The sequence below is a fragment of the Nelumbo lutea genome, chromosome 5 (genome assembly GCF_056320005.1).
Source record: "Nelumbo lutea isolate HS-2025 chromosome 5, American lotus-T2T, whole genome shotgun sequence".
In the NCBI taxonomy this organism is placed as follows: Eukaryota; Viridiplantae; Streptophyta; class Magnoliopsida; order Proteales; family Nelumbonaceae; genus Nelumbo; species Nelumbo lutea.
Genome location: NC_142688.1, coordinates 84,430,252 through 84,439,629, shown reverse-complemented (window position 1 = coordinate 84,439,629; position 9,378 = coordinate 84,430,252).

The following is a 9,378-nucleotide window of genomic DNA, read 5'->3' as shown; positions in this document are numbered from 1 at the left end:
GAATATGATCCCCTCCTTGTTGTCATTCCTAAAGTTGCATTGCATCACATGATGATTGTATCGTCTTCGTCAAGATTAAATAAGGCTCAATTTGGAAGGAGTATGAATGCAAATATGAACAACATAAATACATACAAATAATACAAAATATAAGGTTTTGCACACTACATATTTGCATGTATATTCCTTCCAAACTCAGCCTAAGGGTCATTTACTGATACACCTCTCTATATAGTTGCAATAATTTCAAGTATTTATTAAAACCTTCTCAAGTTTTGCAGGAATAGGGGTTTGGAGTCTCATTTTGATTCCAACTATTTGGTTGAATAGAAATGGAATCCTATTTCTGTTCCTGCTCAAATAGTATTTTCCTATTTGAGGGAATAGTCACTCCCTCCCCCTTCCTTGGGAATGAAATCCCATTCCAGTTTATTCTAATTCTACTTCCAATTTCTATTTGAACAAAACAGGTTATGATAATAGATCATTTTGATTCCCATTCTAATTATGAAACAAATTAACCCTAACGCTATGTTTGGTTTAAAGGAAAATGTAGAGAAAAAAAGGACAATGTAGAAAAACCTTTACAAACCTTGTATAGGTGTCCCTACCTATACAATGGAAAACAATCCATCATGTAAAAATCCATTGGTTAAAACTGTCTAGAATGTTGGGAATTTTTTTTAGAGAGAATGGATGAAAAAGTACATTGATTTTATCAATGTATCATATGCATTAATTAATGATGTAAAATGTCAGCTAAAAAACAGGATTACATTGACTTTTGATGTAACTTTTACATGGGAAACAAACCACTGCAAAAATAGATCTCTATTTTTACACTAACAAAAAATTGTAAATGCAAACCGGTTGAATTTTACATTGATTCAGATTACACCTCAATCAAACCAGTCTAAATGTTTTGACCTTAATTAGCAGTTTAGTACAACCTCGGCTGTCTTCTATTTGCAATTTATCATGCTCCAACTGTCTATCATTCTAGTAAAATTTGGCTTAATTTGGCGACAATCCTGAGTGTTAACAGTTGTAGTACACCAGGTGGTTTGTTTAACATCGTTAGGATTAATATAAAACGGCTAACTGGCTGCTTAGGCTAGATTTATAGAATTGCGTAGTTGAATTAATTGTAATTAACAGGATATATTAGGCTCAATTTGAAAGGAGTACAAATACAAATATGCGGAGCGTAGACCTTGTATTTACTATGCATTTGCATTGAATATATTTGAATTTGTAACCGAACCATTGTGTTTGGTACCATTTCTTTTACTTCTTGAAGTGTTCGGGGTTGATCATTCAAATTGGAGAGACATTCGTCACATCACATCATAGAAAAGATTCACTTCAACTAAAATATGCATGTCATTTCCCCTTTTAAAGGCGAAACTCAATTAATCCTTACATGTTTTTTTTTTCTATAAAAATGACTCTTATGTGATGATGTAATATTATATTTTGTCACCAATTTGTATTAATCAACTCCAAATGTTTCAATGGTACCAAATACAATTTAAGTTGAAAACCTTGACCAAAATTATACATTTTGTTGGGCTAAGTTTGGGAAATAAGCACTTATTTAAGAAGCCCAAATTAGTGCTTATTTCCTTTTTGGCCTATAGTGGCCTATCACACCATTTTGAAAATATCTATTTTACCTCTGCTTAAAATAAGTGCTTTTTCATCAAATGCTCATAAGTGTTCATTTTCTAATAAATACTTATTTATCAAATAAGCAGTAATCCCAAACTTAGCCTTAGGCTATGTTTGGAAGTGCTTAAGTTAAAAATAAGTGCTTAATCAAATAAGTACTTATTTGCATTTGGCACCCAATTTTTTCAAGTACTTATTTTTTAAAATAAACATTTATTTTATATTGAGCGTTTAGTAGTATTTTTCTCTAATAAGCACTTAAATAAGCATTTGTGACTATTTTGTCCTTCATTTTCTTTCAAATTTTCAAAGTATACCCTTTTAAAGCACTTTTATAAAAGTATTTTTATAAAAGCACATTTAAGAAAGTACTTTTATGAAAGCATTTTTATAAAAACAATTTTGTAAGTATTTTTACGAAAGCACTTTTATGAAAGCACCTTATACTTTATAAAAGTGCTTTCATATAAGTTTTATAAAGTTCTTTCATAAAAGTACTTTCGTAAAAGTACTTTCGTAAAATACTTTCACAAAAGTGCTTTCGTAAATATACTTTTATAAAAGAGCTTTTCTAAAAATGCTTTCATAAAAGTACTTTCTTAAAAGTGCTTTCATAAAAAATACTTTTATAAAAATGCTTTTGTAAAAATGTTTTTGTAAAAGTGCTTTCATAAAAGTGCTTTCATAAAAGTAATTTTATAAAATTCAACTAGGGATAATTTTGAAAGACAAAAAATGAATAAATACTTGTTGTATAAGCACTTAAAAAAAGCTAGAAATTTGGACTTAAAGAATAAGTTCTTATTTTTAAAATAAGCACTTATTTCGAGCTTGTTTTCCAAATACCAATAAGTAGTTAATGGCCCAAATAAGCACTTATCTTTAAACACTCCCAAACATGGCTTTAGTTTGCTTTTTTTCCTTCTTCATTCAAAGCAACATGGTGTCTATTTCAATTTGTCGATGGGCATGCATAGGGGTGGATTTGAGTCGAGCCGAGCCAAATAGTACAGGGCTTGAGCTCAGCTTGCCAAGGTTGTACAAGGCTCGAGCTCAACTCGAGTCGAAAACTCATAAGCTCGAGCTTGATTATAGAAAAATGGTTTTATAAAAATAAAAAATTATATATAAAAAATATTTTTTATTTGATATTAAAAAAAATTAAGAATTATAATATTTTTATTATATATATATATATATATATATATATATATATATATATATGTTTGAGCTCGGCTCATTTATTAATCAAGCTTGTAAATTGGGCTCGAGCTCGACTCGAATCTCGATTTAAACCGAGATGAGCCGAGCTCGAGTAGCTCGTGAAGAGCTCGGCTCGTGGCCACCCCTAGGCATCACAACCCATGGGAGGCCAATGTAACTGGGAAGATCTTCTGGTAGCTCTGACATGCAAAAGACGCATTGAGCTTTTGCATGAAGATCTAAGAAGCCTGAAGCACGTTTGGCAAATGCACGTATTTTCATGCATTTTTTGTGTCTTTCCGTGCGCGAATAAAACACGAAAGACATGGAAAGCTTCATTTGAAGCTTCCTAAAATCAGCCCAAAGTGGGTTTCTCATGTCTTTTCGGTGCTCCGTCTTTTAGTGGCTAGATCTTTCACGAGTCAAATGGGAATAGACCAAAAATCAGTCTGTTCGACTTATAAACAACCAAAAGAAAGCATGGATAGACGCACCAAATGGGCCCTTTGTTTGTTTGCTATGCAGATTTTTTAATAAATAAATTAAAATAAAGCCTGATGCAAGGCAAAGTAAGAGCTGAAATAAAAGTAGAGCAGTACTTGCATTCTTTGCATTAAGCGCAAATGAAATTACGCTGCAAAGGACAAATAAAAGTGAATTGTAGTGGGAAATGAGAAGGAAAACAATGGACAGTCTCCACTCCACCCTTCTCGTCTAGAGTCTGAACTCAAAGTGATAGTCTTTGTCCATATAAAATTCAGGAAAGGCCTAATACAGAATTCTGAGTTCTGCTGTAATTCTATAAATATTCAAAAGGTCAAAAACTTATACCTTATGCACTTATATCCATTCATGAATTGACATCAATTTCAAGCTGGCACCTATTTCAACTGTATTTTAGGCCTATGAATTCTGATCCTGGGCTGAACGATCATTCTCCCTATAAAATTTGAGCTGACGCCAACGCTGCTACCATCAATTATTAGACTTAATGTTGAGTTGAGACAATATATTAGGTTGTATTTGGTACCGTTGCAATTTCAGGCTCAATCGTTTCGGGAGGCAATTGCAGTTCATGTCAAATGATACTTGCTTGTTTGGTTTTTATGCTGATCAGTCATTGAACAAGTGTTTTAAGCAATATTGTGTTTAATTAGTATTGACATTGCTACCTATAAAACTCTTGAAAGAGATACTTATATTCAATGTGAGACCAAACCACCTTACTACACTGACTCTTATCCACTAGTCAAAATTTAAAAACAAATGTTTTTTTTTATAAATATTGGTGCATTATTACACATAAATTAAAATCTAGATTCAAATCTAATGGTTCTTGAAAGCATCAAACCAAAAAAAACCTTTGTTTGGAGGTAGAGTTTATTGATATTAATGGTGCATTTCCATCTTAAGACATTAATTAAAAGCTAAGATATTGGATTGTTTCTTCAAATGAACAGCTGATGGAGGAAACTCAATTTGACATTTCTCCCAACGCCAGTACCCCCGTAATTTATGTTTCTAATATAAACGTTTTTGTGACTTTTAATTCAAAACAGTATCAATCAAATAAAAACTTCACATTTAAACTCAAAATGCCTACATGATGCTAATGGGCAGCAATATTTCAAATAGAAACAGCCACCGTACGTACTAAACATTGGCATTTAAATTTTAAAAAAATGCCAAGTGCCATTCATGTGGCAGCATTTTAAGTAGAAATAACTATGGTGTTCATGGTTTTCAAAATTGGGCTGTACTAAATAATCGGATCAGAAAACCCAGGAACCGGTTAGGTAATTGGTTTTGTTTCACCTTAAAACTGCTTTTTAACTAAAAATTATTGATTTGGTCAATGATTCATTAACCCAGGTGGTCAAACCATCAAACTGTTGACCCGAATAATAATTTTTGACATTTTTTATTATTTTTTATTTTTTAAGTCAAAACCGACTGTCCATTTGAACCAGATGGTTGGACCATTCGACCTGATTCCCTGTCTAATCCAGTTTTAAAAACCTTTGATACCAAACATCATCTTGATCAGATGTAGACAAGTATCCGCCATTTTGGAAATAGTTATGGACCATAAATTAAGAAAAGGTTTGTTGGGACACATGGCAACTTGGCAAGGTAGGTTTTGTGGGCCAAAAATTATTCCATGAATCTATATTTTACCATTTGACCTCATGTTGCCCGATTTGAAGAACTTCACCAACCCGACCCAAATGGAGTTCGGGCCCATTGACAATTTGACAATCCCCAAACCCAAGTCTCGTCTTGGCCAGTTGGCCGCCGTTTAGACTTCTTCATTTTTCGGTAAAACACGAATTCATTGCAAAACCAGGAAGAGATAATACAAGCAGGATACTTTATATACGAGTTCCCATGTGAAACCTTTCAATGGCAGCTACCAGTCTGATAAACTTTCAGCTCTTCCATTCCTCTTCAATTTATTTATGAGAGCCCCAAGGAGAAGGAAAATGCAGCTTGCATGTGTCTGGGGGAAGTTAGAATAGTTCCTTTTTTTAGGCAATCTGTATGGTGATCATTTATATCGGGTGACCCACACATTTCAACCGCATGCACCAACTCAAACACGAGCATTCAATTCAAGTGGATTAATGAGCCTTGCATCAAATTTTGTCAACTTTTAGTAGCTCAAAATACCCAAGCCCCGGAGAAATATTTTGACACATTTTGTTTCACAGCTATTGCCTATTATATATTATGGTTTTATTAGGGGCTATACAAGTGGCGTAGCTCGAGTTCACATTGCGCCCCACAAGGGGTGCCCCATAACGTCCCATGGCACCATGGTTTTTAAAATCGAATCGGTCAGTGGTTTAGTTATCGGTTTAAACAGTTTGACTGTTCGATTCAGTCTGTTTTGACAAAAATAAAAAATAAAAAAATTGGAAAACGGTTAAAATTGTTCAAATGATTAATCGGTCAGTTCAGTGGTTTGCTGACCAAAATCAATGGTTTTGAAGAAAAACGAAATCAGTCAGGTGATTGATTCCTGGTTTTTTCGGTCCGACGATGCGATTCGATTCGGTTTTGAAAATCATGCATAGCACATCCCCGCCGTGTATAGGGAACAACTCCCGATGATGACATCATCATTTCTGATATTATCATCGAGAGATGTTCCCAATACATAGTGGGAATGTGTTGTGTGTGACGTTGTGAGGCGCAGATCTGAACTCGCGTAGCTCATCCCCTTAATTAGGGGCAATCAAATGAGTAGGTTTTATCTAGAATTGAATGGAATCAAATATCAAATCAGTCTTGAACTGATCCTTGTTAGTAGGTAGGAATTAATTACAAATTCTTGGAACTGATTCTCACCCGGGCCAGTTTTAGGGTCTTGGGGTTTATCGTACTCGAACCAACTCAAAGAATTGGCCTTGGTTGAACTGGCCTTGGAATCGAATTTGCCTTTAAAATTTCCCAAAATACATTAACGATGTAAAGATTTAAACCCAAACACTCATGGTTATAAAGACTAAAGTTTCTCTTGACCGTTGACTCATTTAAGTGATTTGATCAATTTTCTTTAATTTAATATTTGTATATAACAAGTAATGTAAAAAGTAATATTTATAGAATTTAAATTATAAAGTTTTGAGTTATATATTAATATATTATGATAAACTATAGATTAAATTACTCGATTTAATCAATAAAGGTAATATAAGTTTTGAACTTTATTATAATTATTATTATTAAAAAATGATTTTTTAAAGACAAGTTCCTTTTTTTTGTGATAAAAAAGAACAAATTCCATGGAAAGATTCTAAAATCGCCAAGGCTAAAACCGTTATTGATAAGATAGGTTCAGTACATTCCAAAAAGATAGAAGACTTCATGTTTTGCCTTGGAACGGAACCAAACTCATTCATGCAAACCCCTTTCCCTTTACCCCCAACCTTGGTGAAAGTAAGATTTGATACTAGGTCTCTACTATGACTTGTCAAATTTCCTACTAACCAAGCTACGGTGAGATATGTTATTTATATTGGAAGTTGAAGGCTAGGCTTTTTATTTGATTTTTTTTTTATATTTAGGTTTCTATTTTGTTATTTAAGAGATTAAGTCACACTTTTATTTGATTTAAGATATTATAAAATCAAAATTTATTTGTAAATAATAACCCAATAAGTCCCACACCACTTAAAATGTAGTTTCTTTTAAAGGGAGAGAGATTGGAGAAAAAAGATTTTGTTGCGACTAGGGTCTTATGCGACCCCAATGAAATGTCAACATGTATTTTAAACCAAATACTAGTTGATGTGATGTTTTGGCTTTTCTTTTTAACAGGGGTATGTTCTCATTTTATTGAGGGGTCTCAGAATTGTTCTGCAACAAAAATGGGATATGGAGAGTGATTATGACTACCAACGTACCATACAAATGTTTGATGAAAAAGCCCTTTAATCTATTGTACAATAAGGGTATGGTAGTGGAAGAGCTTTGAATTTTGATGAATACTAAGTGATTGGTTACCACTTACCACTCATGATATCAATTCATTGGTTTTAAGACCCATTTGGTTCATAGGAATAGGGGTTCAGAACCGGAATCGAATGGATTATTTCGACTCCAACTGTTAAACTGGATTGAATCGGAATCCTATTTCCATTCATGTTGAAATGACATTCTCCCATTTGAGAGAATGATCATTCCTTACCCCTCTTTTAGGAATGAAATCTCATTCCTTATTAGTCTAATTTCCATTTTCATTTTTGTTTAAATCAAACAAACTATGAAAATAGACCATTCCAATTCCAAAGTTGAACGATTTTGATTTCAATTTCAATTACAAACCAAACGAATCCTAAGTTTTTCAAATATTATACATTTTCATTATCATAGTCAAATCCACACAGATTAGACAAGAGAGAGTAGAAGTTGATAAAAGTTATCAAATACTTATCTGAATTAATTCCTTGGAACTTTCTCTCGTTAACCATTTATATAAAATCTCTTAAGAAAATAGTCTTTTTATGAAGCAAACATAACAAAATAGTCTTTTGTCATTATGGAAATGAATACAAAAGAATGCGGTACGAACGTCTACTAATTTTCCATGTTATTAACTGGGAAAGAATCATATAATAGACAACGACATATTAACAACAGAAGCAGTGCTGTGCTGTAGATGTGTGAGCTTACAGTTGGATTGGTATCTTTTTGTCTCCTAACTAATCACTGCACAAACAGAAAACTAATCTTTCAAATAATAATAATAATAATAATAATAATAATAATAATAATAATAATAATAATAATAATAATAATAATGTAGATGTTAACAATTTGATTAAGCACCCAAGAAAGATACCGCATATAGCTGATTAGAGGCTGCTGATCGGGCGATTAAGAACTTGGTCCAAGATTTGGTTGATTGATCAATCCTTCTGAATGGTGAAGATAATGCTATAATCACTATTAGAGATGGGGGCCAATGGAGGGATAATTCTGAACCCTTTGATTGAATGGATTATTTTAAAAAATCTTGGTATTATCCACTGTCATCTTTCCAAATTTATTAATGAGGGAGTACTGAGTTTTAAAGAACGAGAGAGAAAGAGAGAGATAATTAATTCAAGCTCAAAACCCAAAGCCATGTGCTCCACAGTTCTAACTTCTAAGGTCTTCTTCCCCACAAACTAACTCCCCGAAAAGGAATTTTTATTAGTTTATATCTCCAACAGGGCTTGTAATATTATACTCAAAAAGATTTCCATTCACCTTCTTCCGAAGGATAATCAATGTAATTCCTATTTAATAACACCATTTTACCCTCCATCTGATCTTATTGTTAATCTGTTTCGACAGTTTTAAATACCCTCATTAAAAAAAGATTGGATTAGTTATCGAACCATCATCAATCGTTCAATCTAGTATCTTCTTCTGCGTTCCTCACACAAACCCCTCTTCCTTTACGGAAATTAAGAAAAAAATATGAAGATTATTTGAAAGGAAATTCTATCAGAACTTAACCCTCTTCTTTATAAATGTTCTTGTTCATAATCAAAATGGAAATCAGAATCAAAATTTATTGAAATCAGAATCAGAATAGTCTATTCTTATAATTTATTTGGTTTAAAGAGGAATCAGAATGAAAATTGAAATCAGCTAGAATGGGATTTCTTTTCTAAGAAAGAGATCAGGAATGATTATTCCTTCAAATAGGGAAAGAGAATACTCCGTTCCAATAGCAGGTACCTCTGAACTTTGGACTTTCCGGAGCCTGGCACAAATTCTTGATTTAAGTTATTTTCTTAGACTCAATTTGGAAAGAATACAAATTGAGCCTGAAAAATATAAATATAAATATCTATAATACAAACATATACAAAAATAACACAAAATACAAGGTTTTAAGCTATACATTTCTTTCAAACTGAGACTTAGGTGTTGGTGGAATTAAATAGAAAAGTTTGTCTGGGATTTAATTGATTAATTCATCAACTCTAAATTTTATTTTCGTGAGGA